Genomic DNA, 19,474 nt, shown 5'->3' on the forward strand with positions numbered 1-19,474 from the left:
TGTCTAATACTGCACCCCCACCTCACCCTGTCCAACACCGCAACCCCCATCCCAACCCTGTCCAACACCGAAACCCGCCCCAAAGCTGACCAACACCGCAACCCCCACCCCAACCCTGTCCAACACCGCAACCCCCACCCCAACCCTGACCAACACCGCAACCCCCACCCCAACCCTGTCCAACACCGCAACCCCCATCCCAACCCTGTCCAACAAAGCAACTCCCAACCCAACCGTGTCGAACACTGCACCCCACCCCAACCCTGTCCAACACCGCACCCCCACCCAAACCCTGTCCAACACCGGACCCCCAACCTCAACCCTGTCCAACACCGCACTCCCAACCCAACCGTGTCCAACAACACACCCCCACCCCAACCCTGTCCAACACCGGTCCCCACCCCATCCCTGTCCAACACCACTCCCCCACCCCAACCCTGTCCAACACCGCCCCCCACCCCAACCCTGTCCAACACCGCACTCCACCCTAACCCTGTCCAACACCACCCACCCATTCCAACCCTGTTCAACACCGCACCCCCACCCCATCCCTGTCCAACACCGCACCTCCACCACAACCCTATCCAACACCGCACTCCCATCCCAAACCTGGCCAACACCGGTCCCAACCCCAACCCTGTCCAACACCGCCCCCCACCCTAACCCTGTCCAACATCGCCCTCCACCCCAACCATGTCCAACACCGCTCCACCACCCCAACCCTGTCCAACACGGACCCCCATGCCAACCCTGTCCAACACGCCCACCCTGTCCAATCCTGTCCAAAACCGCGCCCCCACCCCAAAGATGCGCAACACCGCCCTCCTCCCAAACACTATCCAACATCGCACCCCCACCCCAATCCTGTCCCACAACACCACCCACCCTAACACAGCCCAAAACCGCCCCCCACCACAACCATGTCAAACACGGCCCCACCGACCCTAACCCTGTCTAACACGCCCACCAACCCCAACACTGTCCGACACCGCACCGCCACCCCAACCCTGTCCAACACCGCACTCCCCACCTCAACCCTGTCCAACACCGCACCCCCACCCCAACCCTGTCCAACACCGCACCCCCCACCTCAACCCTGTCCAACACCGCACCCCCACCCCAACCCTGTCCAACACCGCACCCCCCATCCCAACCCTGTCCAACACCGCACCCCCACCCCAACCCTGTCCAACAACACACCCCCCCATCCCAACCCTGTCAAACACCGGTCCCCACCCCAACACTGTCCAACACCGCCCCCCCATCCCAACCCTGTCCAACACCGCACCCCCCACCCCAACCCTGTCCAACACTGCCCCCCATCCCAACCGTCTCCAACAAAGCCGCCCCACCCCAACCCTGTCCACCAACAGACCCCCACCCCAACCCTGTCCAACACCGAAAACCCCAACCCCAACCCTATCCAACACCGCACTCCCAACCCAACCGTATCCAACCCCCACCCCAACTCTGTCCAACACCGGTCCCCACCCCAACCCTGTCCAACACCGGTCCCCACCCCAACCCTGTCCAACACCACCCGCCACCCCAACCCTGTCCAACACCGCACCCCACCCCAACCCTGTCCAACAACGCACACCTACCACAACCCTCTCCAACACAGCCCCCACACCCCAACCCAGTCCACCACCGGCGCCCCCCCACCCCAACCCTGTCCAACACCGCACCTCCACCCCAACGCTATCCAACAAGGCCCCCCCTCAACCCTGTCCAACACCGCACCCCCACCCCAACCCTATCCAACACCACACCCCACAACATCACTGTCCAACACCACCCCCATCCCAATCCTGTCCAACACCACCCACCCATTCCAACCCTGTCCAACACCGCACCCCCACCCCAACACTGTCCACAGCCGCACCTCCACCCCAACCCTATCCAACACCGCACTCCCACCACATCCCTGTCCAACACCACCCCCATCCCAACCCTGTCCAACACCGCCCCCCCATCCCAAACCTGGCCAACACCGGTCCCCACCCTAACCCTGTCCAACACCGCCCCCCACCCTAACCCTATCCAACATCGCCCCACACCCCAACCCTGTCCAACACCGACCCCCATCCCAACCCTGTCCAACATCGCCCCCCACCCCAACCCTGTCCAACACCGCCCCCCCAACCGAACCCTGTCCAACACGCCCACCCTGTCCAATCCTGTCCAAAACCGCGCCCCCACCCCAAAGATGCGCAACACCGCCCTCCTCCCAAACACTATCCAACATTGCACCCCCACCCCAATCCTGCCCAACAACACCCCCACCCTAACACAGCCCAAAACCGCCCCCCACCACAACCATGTCAAACACGGCCCCACCGACCCTAACCCTGTCTAACACGCCCACCAACCCCAACACTGTCCGACACTGCACCGCCACCCCAACCCTGTCCAACACCGCACCCCCCACCTCAACCCTGTCCAACAACACACCCCCATCCCAATCCTGTCCAACACCGCCCCCCACCCCAACCCTGTCCAACACTGCCCCCCATCCCAACCGTCTCCAACAAAGTCGCCCCACCCCAACCCTGTCCACCACCGCACCCCCCAACACAACACCGCATCTCCACCGAATCCTGTCCAATACCGCACCCCCACCACAACCCTGTCCAACACCGCACCTGCACCCCAACCCTGTCCACCACCGCACCCCCAACCCAACCCTGTCCAACACAGGCCCCCCCCCACCCCAACCCTGTCCAACACCGCCCCCCTCAACCCTGTCCAACACCGCACCTGCACCCCAACCCTGTCCACCACCGCACCCCCAACCCAACCCTGTCCAACACAGGCCCCCCCCCACCCCAACCCTGTCCAACACCGCCCCCCTCAACCCTGTCCAACACCGCACCGCCACCCCAGCCCTGTCCAACACCGCACCCCCACCCCAACCCTGTCCAACACAGGACCCCCAACCCGAACCCTGTCCAACACCGCACCCCCACCCCAAAGCTGACCAACACCGCATCCCAACTCCAATGCTGTCCATCACCGTACCCCCACCCTAACACTGTCCAACACCGCTCCCCACCCTAACCCTGTCCAACACCGCACCCCCTACCCCAACCCTGTCCAACAAGACACACCCACCCCAACCCTGTCCAACACCGCACCCCACCCTAACCTTGTCCAAAAACGCACACCCACCACAACCTTGTCTTACACCGCCCCCCCATCCCAACCCTGTCCTCCACCGCATCTCCACCCCAACGCTATCCAATACCGCCCCCCCTCAACCATGTCCAACACCGCACCCCCAACCCAACCCTGTCCAACACCACATCTCCACCCAATCCTGTCTAATACCACACTCCCACCTCACCCTGTCCAACACCGCACCTGCACCCCAACCCTGTCCAACACCGCAACCCCCATCCCAACCCTGTCCAACACCGCAACCCCCATTCCAACCCTGTCCAACAACACACCCCCACCACAATCCTGTCCACCACCGCACCCCAATCCCAACTCTGTCCAACACCGGCCCCCCAACCCCAACCCTATGCAACACCGCATCTCCACCCAATCCTGTCCAATACCGCACCCACACCCCATCCTGTCCAACACCGCAACCCCCATCCCAACCCTGTCCAAGAAAGCAACTCCCAACCCAACCGTGTCCAACAACACACCCCCACCACAACCCTGTTCAACACCGGCCCGCCACCCCAACCCTGTCCACCACCGCACCCCCACCCCAACCCTGTCCAACACAGGACCCCCAACCCGAACCCTGTCCAACACCGCACCCCACCCCAAAGCTGACCAACACCGCACCCCCACCCCAATGCTGTCCATCACCGTACCCCTACCATAACACTGTCCAACACCGCTCCCCACCCTAACCCTGTCCAACAAGACACACCCACCCCAACCCTGTCCAACACCGCACCCCACCTTAACCCTGTCCAAAAACGCACACCCACCACAACCTTGTCCTACACCGCCCCCCCATCCCAACCCTGTCCTCCACCGCATCTCCACCCCAACGCTATCCAACACCGCCCCCCTCAACCATGTCCAACACCGCACCCCCAACCCAACACTGTCCAACACCGCACCCCTCACCCCAACCCTGTCCAATACCGCAACCCCCATCCCAACCCTGTCCAACACTACACTCCCAACCCAACCGTGTCCAACAACGCACACCTACCACAACCCTCTCCAACACAGCCCCCACACCCCAACCCAGTCCACCACCGCACCCCCCACCCCAACCCTGTCCAACACCGCCCCCCCCCACCCCAACCCTGTCCAACACTGCACCTCCACCCCAACGCTATCCAAAAAGGCCCCCCCTTAACCCTGTCCAACACCGCACCCCCACCCCAACCCTATCCAACACCACACCCCACAACATCCCTGTCCAACACCACCCCCCCATCCCAACCCTGTCCAACACCGCCCCCCCATCCCAAACCTGGCCAACACCGGTCCCCACACCAACCCTGTCCAACACCGCCCCCCACCCTAACCCTGTCCAACATCGCCCCCCACCCAACCCTGTCCAACACCGCTCCCCCACCCCAACCCTGTCCAACACCGACCCCCATCCCAACCCTGTCCAACATTGCCCCCCACCCCAACCCTGTCCAACACCGCCCCCCCAACCGAACCCTGTCCAACACGCCCACCCTGTCCAATCCTGTCCAACAACACCCCCACCCTAACACAGCCCAAAACCGACCCCCACCCCAACCCTGTCCAACACCGCACCCCCCACCCCAACCCTGTCCAACAACACACCCCCATCCCAATCCTGTCCAACACCGCCCCCCACCCCAACCCTGTCCAACACTGCCCCCCATCCCAACCGTCTCCAACAAAGCCGCCCCACCCCAACCCTGTCCACCACCGCACCCCCCAACACAACACCGCATCTCCACCGAATCCTGTCCAACAACACACCCCCACCACAACCCTGTCCAACACCGCACCGCCATCCCAACCCTGTCCACCACCGCACCCCCATCCCAACCCTGTCCAACACCGCACCTCCACCCCAACCCTGTCCAACACAGGACCCCCAACCCGAACCCTGTCCAACACCGCACCCCACCCCAAAGCTGACCAACACCGCACCCCCACCCCAATGCTGTCCATCACCGTACCCCCACCCTAACACTGTCCAACACCGCTCCCCACCCTAACCCTGTCCAACACCGCACCCCCTACCCCAACCCTGTCCAACAAGACACACCCATCCCAACCCTGTCCAACACCGCCCACCCATCCCAACCCTGTCCAACACCGCACCCCATCCCAACCCTGTCCTCCACCGCATCTCCACCCCAACCCTGTCCAACACCGCCCCCCCCTCGACCCTGTCCAACACCGCACCCCCAACCCAACACTGTCCAACACCGCACCCCTCACCCCAACCCTGTCCAACAAAGCAACTCCCAACCCAGCCGTGTCCAACAACACACCCCCACCACAACCCTGTCCAACACCGGCCCGCCACCCCAACCCTGTCCACCACCGCACCCCCAACCCAACCCTGTCCAACACCGGCCCGCCACCCCAACCCTGTCCACCACCGCACCCCCAACCCAACCCTGTCCAACACCGGCCCGCAACCCCAACCCTGTCCACCACCGCACCTCCACCCCAACCCTGTCCAACACAGGACCCCCAACCCGAACCCTGTCCAACACCGCACCCCACCCCAAAGCTGACCAACACCGCACCCCCACCCCAATGCTGTCCATCACCGTACCCCTACCATAACACTGACCAACACCGCTCCCCACCCTAACCCTGTCCAACAAGACACACCCATCCCAACCCTGTCCAACACCGCCCCCCCACCCCAACCCTGTCCAACACCGCACCCCCACCCCAACCCTGTCCAACACCGCACCCCACCCTAACCCTGTCCAAAAACGCACACCCACCACAACCTTGTCCTACACCGCCCCCCCATCCCAACCCTGTCCTCCACCGCATCTCCACCCCAACGCTATCCAATACCGCCCCCCCTCAACCATGTCCAACACCGCACCCCCAACCCAACACTGTCCAACACCGCACCCCTCACCCCAACCCTGTCCAACACCACATCTCCACCCAATCCTGTCTAATACCACACTCCCACCTCACCCTGTCCAACACCGCACCCCCACCCCAACCCTGTCCTACACCACCCCCCCACCCCAACCCTGTCCTCCACCGCATCTCCACCCCAACGCTATCCAATACCGCCCCCCCTCAACCATGTCCAACACCGCAACCCCCATCCCAACCCTGTCCAACAAGGCAACTCCCAACCCAACTGTGTCCAACAACACACCCCCACCCCAACCCTGTCCAACAATACACCGTGGGTGGCACGGTGGCACAGTGGTGTGGGCGGCACGGTGGCACAGTGGCGTGGGCGGCACGGTGGCACAGTGGTGTGGGCGGCACGGTGGCACAGTGGTGTGGGCGGCACGGTGGCACAGTGGTTAGCACTGCTGCCTCGCAGCGCCAGAGACCCGGGTTCAATTCCCGACTCAGGCGACTGACTGTGTGGAGTTTGCACGTTCTCCCCGTGTCTGCGTGGGTTTCCTCCGGGTGCTCCGGTTTCCTCCCACAGTCCAAAGATGTGCAGGTCAGGTGATTTGGCCATGCTAAATTGCCCGTAGTGTTAGGTAAAGGGGTAAATGTAGGGGTATGGGTGGGTTACGCTTCGGCGGGTCGGTGTGGACTTGTTGGGCCGAAGGGCCTGTTTCCACACTGTAAGTAATCTAATCTAATCTAATCTAAATACACCCCCACCCCAACCCTGTCCAACACCGCACTCCACCCCAACCCTGTCCAACACCACCCACCTATTCCAACCCTGTCCAACACCGCACACCCACCCCAACCCTATCCAACACCGCACCCCCATCCCAAACCTGGCCAACACCGGTCCCCACCCTAACCCTGTCCAACATCGCCCTCCACCCCAACCCTGTCCAACACCGCTCCCCCACCCGAATCCTGTCCAACACCGACCCCCATCCCAACCCTGTCCAACATCGCCCCCCCACCCCAACCCTGTCCAACACCGCCCACCCCACCCTAACCCTGTCCAACACGCCCACCCTGTCCAATCCTGTCCAAAACCGCCCCCCACCCCAAAGATGCGCAACACCGCCCTCCTCCCAAACACTATCCAACATCGCACTCCCACCCCAATCCTGTCCCACAACACCACCCACCCTAACACAGCCCAAAACCGCCCCCGACCACAACCATGCCAAACACGGCCCCACCGACCCCAACACTGTCCAACACCGCACCCCCACCCCAAACCCTGTCCAACAAAACACCCCCACCCCAACCCTGTCCAACACCGGTCCCCACCCCAACCCTGTCCAACACCACCCGCCACCCCAACCCTGTCCAACACCGCACCCCACCCCAAAACTGTCCAACAACGCACACCTACCACAACCCTCTCCAACACAGCCCCCCCACCCCAACCCTGTCCACCACCGCACCCCCCACCCAAACCCTGTCCAACACCGGCCCCCCCCACCCCAACCCTGTCCAACACCGCACCCCCACCCCAACCCTATCCAACACCGCACCCCACAACATCACTGTCCAACACCACCCCCATCCCAATCCTGTCTAACACCACCCAACCATTCCAACCCTGTCCAACACCGCACCCCCACCCCAACACTGTCCACAGCCGCACCTCCACCCCAACCCTGTCCAACACCGCACCCCCACCCCATGCCTATCCAACACCACCCCCCCATCCCAAACCTGGCCAACACCGGTCCCCACCCCAACCCTGTCCAACACCGCCCTACCCATCCCAAACCTGGCCAACACCGGTCCCCACCCCAACCCTATCCAACACCGCACCCCCATCCCAAACCTGGCCAACACCGGTCCCCACCCTAACCCTGTCCAACATCGCCCTCCACCCCAACCCTGTCCAACACCGCTCCCCCACCCGAATCCTGTCCAACACCGCCCCCCCATCCCAACCCTGTCCAACATCGCCCCCCCACCCCAACCCTGTCCAACACCGCCCACCCCACCCTAACCCTGTCCAACACGCCCACCCTGTCCAATCCTGTCCAAAACCGCCCACCACCCCAAAGATGCGCAACACCGCCCTCCTCCCAAACACTATCCAACATCGCACTCCCACCCCAATCCTGTCCCACAACACCACCCACCCTAACACAGCCCAAAACCGCCCCCGACCACAACTATGCCAAACACGGCCCCACCGACCCCAACACTGTCCAACACCGCACCCCCACCCCAAACCCTGTCCAACAAAACACCCCCACCCCAACCCTGTCCAACACCGGTCCCCACCCCAACCCTGTCCAACACCACCCGCCACCCCAACCCTGTCCAACACCGCACCCCACCCCAAAACTGTCCAACAACGCACACCTACCACAACCCTCTCCAACACAGCCCCCCCACCCCAACCCTGTCCACCACCGCACCCCCCACCCAAACCCTGTCCAACACCGGCCCCCCCCACCCCAACCCTGTCCAACACCGCACCCCCACCCCAACCCTATCCAACACCGCACCCCACAACATCACTGTCCAACACCACCCCCATCCCAATCCTGTCTAACACCACCCAACCATTCCAACCCTGTCCAACACCGCACCCCCACCCCAACACTGTCCACAGCCGCACCTCCACCCCAACCCTGTCCAACACCGCACCCCCACCCCATGCCTATCCAACACCACCCCCCCATCCCAAACCTGGCCAACACCGGTCCCCACCCCAACCCTGTCCAACACCGCCCCCCCACCCTAACCCTGTCCAACATCGCCCCCCACCCCAACCCTGTCCAACACCGCTCCCCCACCCCAACCCTGTCCAACACCGACCCCCATCCCAACCCTGTCCAACATCGCCCCCCCACCCCAACCCTGTCCAACACCGCCCCCCCCACCCTAACCCTGTCCAACACGTCCACCCTGTCCAATCCTGTCCAAAACCGCCCCCCACCCCAAAGATGCGCAACACCGCCCTCCTCCCAAACACTATCCAACATCGCACTCCCACCCCAATCCTGTCCAACAACACCCCCACCCTAACACAGCCCAAAACCGCCCCCCACCACAACCATGTCAAACATGGCCCCACCGACCCCAACCCTGTCCAACACGGCACCCCCACCCCAACTCGATCCAACACCACCCCCCCATCCCAACACTGTCCAACACCGCACCGCCACCCCAATCCTGTCCAACACCACACCCCCACCCCAACCCTGTCCAACAACACCCCCCCATCCCAACCCTGTCAAACACCGGTCCCCACCCCAACCCTGTCCAACACCGCACCCCACCCCAAAGCTGACCAACACCGCACCCCCACCCCAATGCTGTCCATCACCGTACCCCCACCCTAACACTGTCCAACACCGCTCCCCACCCTAACCCTGTCCAACACCGCACCCCCTACCCCAACCCTGTCCAACAAGACACACCCATCCCAACCCTGTCCAACACCGCCCACCCATCCCAACCCTGTCCAACACCGCACCCCATCCCAACCCTGTCCTCCACCGCATCTCCACCCCAACCCTGTCCAACACCGCCCCCCCCTCAACCCTGTCCAACACCGCACCCCCAACCCAACACTGTCCAACACCGCACCCCTCACCCCAACCCTGTCCAACAAAGCAACTCCCAACCCAGCCGTGTCCAACAACACACCCCCACCACAACCCTGTCCAACACCGGCCCGCCACCCCAACCCTGTCCACCACCGCACCCCCAACCCAACCCTGTCCAACACCGGCCCGCCACCCCAACCCTGTCCACCACCGCACCCCCAACCCAACCCTGTCCAACACCGGCCCGCAACCCCAACCCTGTCCACCACCGCACCTCCACCCCAACCCTGTCCAACACAGGACCCCCAACCCGAACCCTGTCCAACACCGCACCCCACCCCAAAGCTGACCAACACCGCACCCCCACCCCAATGCTGTCCATCACCGTACCCCTACCATAACACTGACCAACACCGCTCCCCACCCTAACCCTGTCCAACAAGACACACCCATCCCAACCCTGTCCAACACCGCCCCCCCACCCCAACCCTGTCCAACACCGCACCCCCACCCCAACCCTGTCCAACACCGCACCCCACCCTAACCCTGTCCAAAAACGCACACCCACCACAACCTTGTCCTACACCGCCCCCCCATCCCAACCCTGTCCTCCACCGCATCTCCACCCCAACGCTATCCAATACCGCCCCCCCTCAACCATGTCCAACACCGCACCCCCAACCCAACACTGTCCAACACCGCACCCCTCACCCCAACCCTGTCCAACACCACATCTCCACCCAATCCTGTCTAATACCACACTCCCACCTCACCCTGTCCAACACCGCACCCCCACCCCAACCCTGTCCTACACCACCCCCCCACCCCAACCCTGTCCTCCACCGCATCTCCACCCCAACGCTATCCAATACCGCCCCCCCTCAACCATGTCCAACACCGCAACCCCCATCCCAACCCTGTCCAACAAGGCAACTCCCAACCCAACTGTGTCCAACAACACACCCCCACCCCAACCCTGTCCAACAATACACCGTGGGTGGCACGGTGGCACAGTGGTGTGGGCGGCACGGTGGCACAGTGGCGTGGGCGGCACGGTGGCACAGTGGTGTGGGCGGCACGGTGGCACAGTGGTGTGGGCGGCACGGTGGCACAGTGGTGTGGGCGGCACGGTGGCACAGTGGTTAGCACTGCTGCCTCGCAGCGCCAGAGACCCGGGTTCAATTCCCGACTCAGGCGACTGACTGTGTGGAGTTTGCACGTTCTCCCCGTGTCTGCGTGGGTTTCCTCCGGGTGCTCCGGTTTCCTCCCACAGTCCAAAGATGTGCAGGTCAGGTGATTTGGCCATGCTAAATTGCCCGTAGTGTTAGGTAAAGGGGTAAATGTAGGGGTATGGGTGGGTTACGCTTCGGCGGGTCGGTGTGGACTTGTTGGGCCGAAGGGCCTGTTTCCACACTGTAAGTAATCTAATCTAATCTAATCTAAATACACCCCCACCCCAACCCTGTCCAACACCGCACTCCACCCCAACCCTGTCCAACACCACCCACCTATTCCAACCCTGTCCAACACCGCACACCCACCCCAACCCTATCCAACACCGCACCCCCATCCCAAACCTGGCCAACACCGGTCCCCACCCTAACCCTGTCCAACATCGCCCTCCACCCCAACCCTGTCCAACACCGCTCCCCCACCCGAATCCTGTCCAACACCGACCCCCATCCCAACCCTGTCCAACATCGCCCCCCCACCCCAACCCTGTCCAACACCGCCCACCCCACCCTAACCCTGTCCAACACGCCCACCCTGTCCAATCCTGTCCAAAACCGCCCCCCACCCCAAAGATGCGCAACACCGCCCTCCTCCCAAACACTATCCAACATCGCACTCCCACCCCAATCCTGTCCCACAACACCACCCACCCTAACACAGCCCAAAACCGCCCCCGACCACAACCATGCCAAACACGGCCCCACCGACCCCAACACTGTCCAACACCGCACCCCCACCCCAAACCCTGTCCAACAAAACACCCCCACCCCAACCCTGTCCAACACCGGTCCCCACCCCAACCCTGTCCAACACCACCCGCCACCCCAACCCTGTCCAACACCGCACCCCACCCCAAAACTGTCCAACAACGCACACCTACCACAACCCTCTCCAACACAGCCCCCCCACCCCAACCCTGTCCACCACCGCACCCCCCACCCAAACCCTGTCCAACACCGGCCCCCCCCACCCCAACCCTGTCCAACACCGCACCCCCACCCCAACCCTATCCAACACCGCACCCCACAACATCACTGTCCAACACCACCCCCATCCCAATCCTGTCTAACACCACCCAACCATTCCAACCCTGTCCAACACCGCACCCCCACCCCAACACTGTCCACAGCCGCACCTCCACCCCAACCCTGTCCAACACCGCACCCCCACCCCATGCCTATCCAACACCACCCCCCCATCCCAAACCTGGCCAACACCGGTCCCCACCCCAACCCTGTCCAACACCGCCCTACCCATCCCAAACCTGGCCAACACCGGTCCCCACCCCAACCCTATCCAACACCGCACCCCCATCCCAAACCTGGCCAACACCGGTCCCCACCCTAACCCTGTCCAACATCGCCCTCCACCCCAACCCTGTCCAACACCGCTCCCCCACCCGAATCCTGTCCAACACCGCCCCCCCATCCCAACCCTGTCCAACATCGCCCCCCCACCCCAACCCTGTCCAACACCGCCCACCCCACCCTAACCCTGTCCAACACGCCCACCCTGTCCAATCCTGTCCAAAACCGCCCACCACCCCAAAGATGCGCAACACCGCCCTCCTCCCAAACACTATCCAACATCGCACTCCCACCCCAATCCTGTCCCACAACACCACCCACCCTAACACAGCCCAAAACCGCCCCCGACCACAACCATGCCAAACACGGCCCCACCGACCCCAACACTGTCCAACACCGCACCCCCACCCCAAACCCTGTCCAACAAAACACCCCCACCCCAACCCTGTCCAACACCGGTCCCCACCCCAACCCTGTCCAACACCACCCGCCACCCCAACCCTGTCCAACACCGCACCCCACCCCAAAACTGTCCAACAACGCACACCTACCACAACCCTCTCCAACACAGCCCCCCCACCCCAACCCTGTCCACCACCGCACCCCCCACCCAAACCCTGTCCAACACCGGCCCCCCCCACCCCAACCCTGTCCAACACCGCACCCCCACCCCAACCCTATCCAACACCGCACCCCACAACATCACTGTCCAACACCACCCCCATCCCAATCCTGTCTAACACCACCCAACCATTCCAACCCTGTCCAACACCGCACCCCCACCCCAACACTGTCCACAGCCGCACCTCCACCCCAACCCTGTCCAACACCGCACCCCCACCCCATGCCTATCCAACACCACCCCCCCATCCCAAACCTGGCCAACACCGGTCCCCACCCCAACCCTGTCCAACACCGCCCCCCCACCCTAACCCTGTCCAACATCGCCCCCCACCCCAACCCTGTCCAACACCGCTCCCCCACCCCAACCCTGTCCAACACCGACCCCCATCCCAACCCTGTCCAACATCGCCCCCCCACCCCAACCCTGTCCAACACCGCCCCCCCCACCCTAACCCTGTCCAACACGTCCACCCTGTCCAATCCTGTCCAAAACCGCCCCCCACCCCAAAGATGCGCAACACCGCCCTCCTCCCAAACACTATCCAACATCGCACTCCCACCCCAATCCTGTCCAACAACACCCCCACCCTAACACAGCCCAAAACCGCCCCCCACCACAACCATGTCAAACATGGCCCCACCGACCCCAACCCTGTCTAACACGCCCACCATACCCAACCCTGTCCAACACGGCACCCCCACCCCAACTCGATCCAACACCACCCCCCCATCCCAACACTGTCCAACACCGCACCGCCACCCCAATCCTGTCCAACACCACACCCCCACCCCAACCCTGTCCAACAACACCCCCCCATCCCAACCCTGTCAAACACCGGTCCCCACCCCAACCCTGTCCAACACCGCACCCCCCACCCCAACCCTGTCCAACAACACACCCCCATCCCAACCATCTCCAACAAAGCCGCCCCACCCCAACCCTGTCCACCACCGTACCCCCCACCACAACCCTGTCCAACACTGGAACCCTCAACCCCATCCCTGTCCAACAACACCCCCATCCCAACCCTGTCCAACACCGCACTCCCAACCCAACCGTGTCCAACAACACACCCCCACCCCAACCATGTCCAACACCGGTCCCCACCCCAACTCTGTCCAACACCAGTCCCCACACAACCCTGTCCAACACCACCCGCCACCCCAACCCTGTCCAACACCGCACCCCACCCCAACCCTGTCCAACAACGCACACCCACCACAACCCTCTCCAACACAGCCCCCCCACCCCAAACCTGTCCACCACCGCACACCCCACCCCAACCCTGTCGAACACCGGCACCCCCCCACCCCAACCCTATCCAACACCGCCCCCCTCAATCCTGTCCAACACCGCACACCCACCACAACCCTGTCCAACACCGCACTCCCAACCCAACCCTGTCCAACAACACACCCCCACCCCAACCCTGTCCAACACCGCAACCCCCATCCCAATCCTGTCCAACAAAGCAACTCCCAACCCAACCGTGTCCAACAACACACCCCCAACCCAACCCTGTCCAACACAGGCACCCCCCACCCCAACCCTGTTCAACACCACACCACCACCCAAAACCTGTCCAACACCGCACCCCCACCCCAACCCTGTCCAACACAGGAACCCCAACCCGAACCCTGTCCAACACCGTACCCCCACCCTAACACTGTCCAACACCGCTCCCCACCCCAACCCTGTCCAACACCGCACCCCACCCTAACCTTGTCCAAAAACGCACACCCACCACAACCTTGTCCTACACCGCCCCCCCATCCCAACCCTGTCCTCCACCGCACCTCCACCCCAACGCTATCCAACACTGATCCCCCCCAACCCTGTCCACCACCGCAACCCCAACCCAACACTGTCCAACACCGCACCCCTCATCCCAACCCTGTCCAACACCGCATCTCCACCCAATCCTGTCTAATACCGCACCCCCACCTCACCCTGTCCAACACCGCACCTGCACCCCAACCCTGTCCAACACCGCACCCCAAACCCAACAGTGTCCACCACCGCCCCCCCACCCCAACCCTGTCCAACACCGCACCCCCACCCCAACCCTGTCCAACACCGCACCCCCAACCCAACCCTGTCCAACACCGGCCCCCCCACCCCAATCCTATCCAACACCGCCCCCCTCAACTCTGTCCAACACCGCACCCCCACCCCAACCCTGTCCAACACCGCACTCCACCCCAACCCTGTCCAACACCGCCTCCCACCCCAACACTGTCCAACACCGCACCCCCAACCCAACCCTGTCCAACACCGGCCCCCCCACCCCAATCCTATCCAACACCGCCCCCTCAACTCTGTCCAACACCGCACCCCCACCCCAACCCTGTCCAACACCGCACTCCACCCCAACCCTGTCCAACACCGCCTCCCACCCCAACACTGTCCAACACCGCCTCCCACCCCAACCCTGTCCAACAAAGCACACCCACCACAACCCTGTCCAACACCGCACCCCCACCCCAACCCTGTCCAACACCGCCTCCCACCCCAACCCTGTCCAACAAAGCACACCCACCACAACCCTGTCCACCACCGCACCACCCAACCCAACCCTGTCCAACACCGGCCCCACAACCCCAACCCTGTCCAACACCGCACCCCCCACCCAAACCCTGTCCAACACCGGCCCCCCCCACCCCAACCCTGTCCAACACCGCACCCCCACCCCAACCCTATCCAACACCGCACCCCACAACATCACTGTCCAACACCACCCCCATCCCAATCCTGTCTAACACCACCCAACCATTCCAACCCTGTCCAACACCGCACCCCCACCCCAACACTGTCCACAGCCGCACCTCCACCCCAACCCTGTCCAACACCGCACCCCCACCCCATGCCTATCCAACACCACCCCCCCATCCCAAACCTGGCCAACACCGGTCCCCACCCCAACCCTGTCCAACACCGCCCTACCCATCCCAAACCTGGCCAACACCGGTCCCCACCCCAACCCTATCCAACACCGCACCCCCATCCCAAACCTGGCCAACACCGGTCCCCACCCTAACCCTGTCCAACATCGCCCTCCACCCCAACCCTGTCCAACACCGCTCCCCCACCCGAATCCTGTCCAACACCGCCCCCCCATCCCAACCCTGTCCAACATCGCCCCCCCACCCCAACCCTGTCCAACACCGCCCACCCCACCCTAACCCTGTCCAACACGCCCACCCTGTCCAATCCTGTCCAAAACCGCCCACCACCCCAAAGATGCGCAACACCGCCCTCCTCCCAAACACTATCCAACATCGCACTCCCACCCCAATCCTGTCCCACAACACCACCCACCCTAACACAGCCCAAAACCGCCCCCGACCACAACCATGCCAAACACGGCCCCACCGACCCCAACACTGTCCAACACCGCACCCCCACCCCAAACCCTGTCCAACAAAACACCCCCACCCCAACCCTGTCCAACACCGGTCCCCACCCCAACCCTGTCCAACACCACCCGCCACCCCAACCCTGTCCAACACCGCACCCCACCCCAAAACTGTCCAACAACGCACACCTACCACAACCCTCTCCAACACAGCCCCCCCACCCCAACCCTGTCCACCACCGCACCCCCCACCCAAACCCTGTCCAACACCGGCCCCCCCCACCCCAACCCTGTCCAACACCGCACCCCCACCCCAACCCTATCCAACACCGCACCCCACAACATCACTGTCCAACACCACCCCCATCCCAATCCTGTCTAACACCACCCAACCATTCCAACCCTGTCCAACACCGCACCCCCACCCCAACACTGTCCACAGCCGCACCTCCACCCCAACCCTGTCCAACACCGCACCCCCACCCCATGCCTATCCAACACCACCCCCCCATCCCAAACCTGGCCAACACCGGTCCCCACCCCAACCCTGTCCAACACCGCCCCCCCACCCTAACCCTGTCCAACATCGCCCCCCACCCCAACCCTGTCCAACACCGCTCCCCCACCCCAACCCTGTCCAACACCGACCCCCATCCCAACCCTGTCCAACATCGCCCCCCCACCCCAACCCTGTCCAACACCGCCCCCCCCACCCTAACCCTGTCCAACACGTCCACCCTGTCCAATCCTGTCCAAAACCGCCCCCCACCCCAAAGATGCGCAACACCGCCCTCCTCCCAAACACTATCCAACATCGCACTCCCACCCCAATCCTGTCCAACAACACCCCCACCCTAACACAGCCCAAAACCGCCCCCCACCACAACCATGTCAAACATGGCCCCACCGACCCCAACCCTGTCTAACACGCCCACCATACCCAACCCTGTCCAACACGGCACCCCCACCCCAACTCGATCCAACACCACCCCCCCATCCCAACACTGTCCAACACCGCACCGCCACCCCAATCCTGTCCAACACCACACCCCCACCCCAACCCTGTCCAACAACACCCCCCCATCCCAACCCTGTCAAACACCGGTCCCCACCCCAACCCTGTCCAACACCGCACCCCCCACCCCAACCCTGTCCAACAACACACCCCCATCCCAACCATCTCCAACAAAGCCGCCCCACCCCAACCCTGTCCACCACCGTACCCCCCACCACAACCCTGTCCAACACTGGAACCCTCAACCCCATCCCTGTCCAACAACACCCCCATCCCAACCCTGTCCAACACCGCACTCCCAACCCAACCGTGTCCAACAACACACCCCCACCCCAACCATGTCCAACACCGGTCCCCACCCCAACTCTGTCCAACACCAGTCCCCACACAACCCTGTCCAACACCACCCGCCACCCCAACCCTGTCCAACACCGCACCCCACCCCAACCCTGTCCAACAACGCACACCCACCACAACCCTCTCCAACACAGCCCCCCCACCCCAAACCTGTCCACCACCGCACACCCCACCCCAACCCTGTCGAACACCGGCACCCCCCCACCCCAACCCTATCCAACACCGCCCCCCTCAATCCTGTCCAACACCGCACACCCACCACAACCCTGTCCAACACCGCACTCCCAACCCAACCCTGTCCAACAACACACCCCCACCCCAACCCTGTCCAACACCGCAACCCCCATCCCAATCCTGTCCAACAAAGCAACTCCCAACCCAACCGTGTCCAACAACACACCCCCAACCCAACCCTGTCCAACACAGGCACCCCCCACCCCAACCCTGTTCAACACCACACCACCACCCAAAACCTGTCCAACACCGCACCCCCACCCCAACCCTGTCCAACACAGGAACCCCAACCCGAACCCTGTCCAACACCGTACCCCCACCCTAACACTGTCCAACACCGCTCCCCACCCCAACCCTGTCCAACACCGCACCCCACCCTAACCTTGTCCAAAAACGCACACCCACCACAACCTTGTCCTACACCGCCCCCCCATCCCAACCCTGTCCTCCACCGCACCTCCACCCCAACGCTATCCAACACTGATCCCCCCCAACCCTGTCCACCACCGCAACCCCAACCCAACACTGTCCAACACCGCACCCCTCATCCCAACCCTGTCCAACACCGCATCTCCACCCAATCCTGTCTAATACCGCACCCCCACCTCACCCTGTCCAACACCGCACCTGCACCCCAACCCTGTCCAACACCGCACCCCAAACCCAACAGTGTCCACCACCGCCCCCCCACCCCAACCCTGTCCAACACCGCACCCCCACCCCAACCCTGTCCAACACCGCACCCCCAACCCAACCCTGTCCAACACCGGCCCCCCCACCCCAATCCTATCCAACACCGCCCCCTCAACTCTGTCCAACACCGCACCCCCACCCCAACCCTGTCCAACACCGGCCCCCCCACCCCAATCCTATCCAACACCGCCCCCTCAACTCTGTCCAACACCGCACCCCCACCCCAACCCTGTCCAACACCGCACTCCACCCCAACCCTGTCCAACACCGCCTCCCACCCCAACACTGTCCAACACCGCCTCCCACCCCAACCCTGTCCAACAAAGCACACCCACCACAACCCTGTCCAACACCGCACCCCCACCCCAACCCTGTCCAACACCGCCTCCCACCCCAACCCTGTCCAACAAAGCACACCCACCACAACCCTGTCCACCACCGCACCACCCAACCCAACCCTGTCCAACACCGGCCCCACAACCCCAACCCTGTCCAACACCGCACCCCCACCCAAACCCTGTTCAACACCGCACCTCCATCCCAATCCTGTCCAACACCACCCCACCATTCCAACCCTGTCCAACACTGCACCCCCACCCCAACCCTGTCCAACACCGCACCCCCACCCCAACCCTGTCCAACACTGCACCCCCACCCCAACCCTATCCAACACCGCACCCCCAGCCCATCCCTGTCCAACACTGCACCCCCACCCCAACCCTATCCAACACCGCACCCCCACCCCAACCCTGTCCAACACTGCACCCCCACCCCAACCCTATCCAACACCGCACCCCCAGCCCATCCCTGTCCAACACTGCACCCCCACCCCAACCCTGTCCAACACCGCACCCCCACCCCAACCCTGTCCAACACTGGTCCCCACCCCAACCCTGTCCAACACCGCACCCCCACCCCAACCCTGTCCAACACTGCACCCCCACCCCAACCCTATCCAACACCGCACCCCCAGCCCATCCCTGTCCGACACCAGCCCCCAGCCCAACCCTGTCCAACACCGCCCCCCCATCCCAACCCTGGCCA

The sequence above is a fragment of the Chiloscyllium plagiosum genome, unplaced genomic scaffold (assembly GCF_037043375.1).
Source record: "Chiloscyllium plagiosum isolate Xiang-an unplaced genomic scaffold, Cpla_swu_hap1 HiC_scaffold_1, whole genome shotgun sequence".
In the NCBI taxonomy this organism is placed as follows: Eukaryota; Metazoa; Chordata; class Chondrichthyes; order Orectolobiformes; family Hemiscylliidae; genus Chiloscyllium; species Chiloscyllium plagiosum.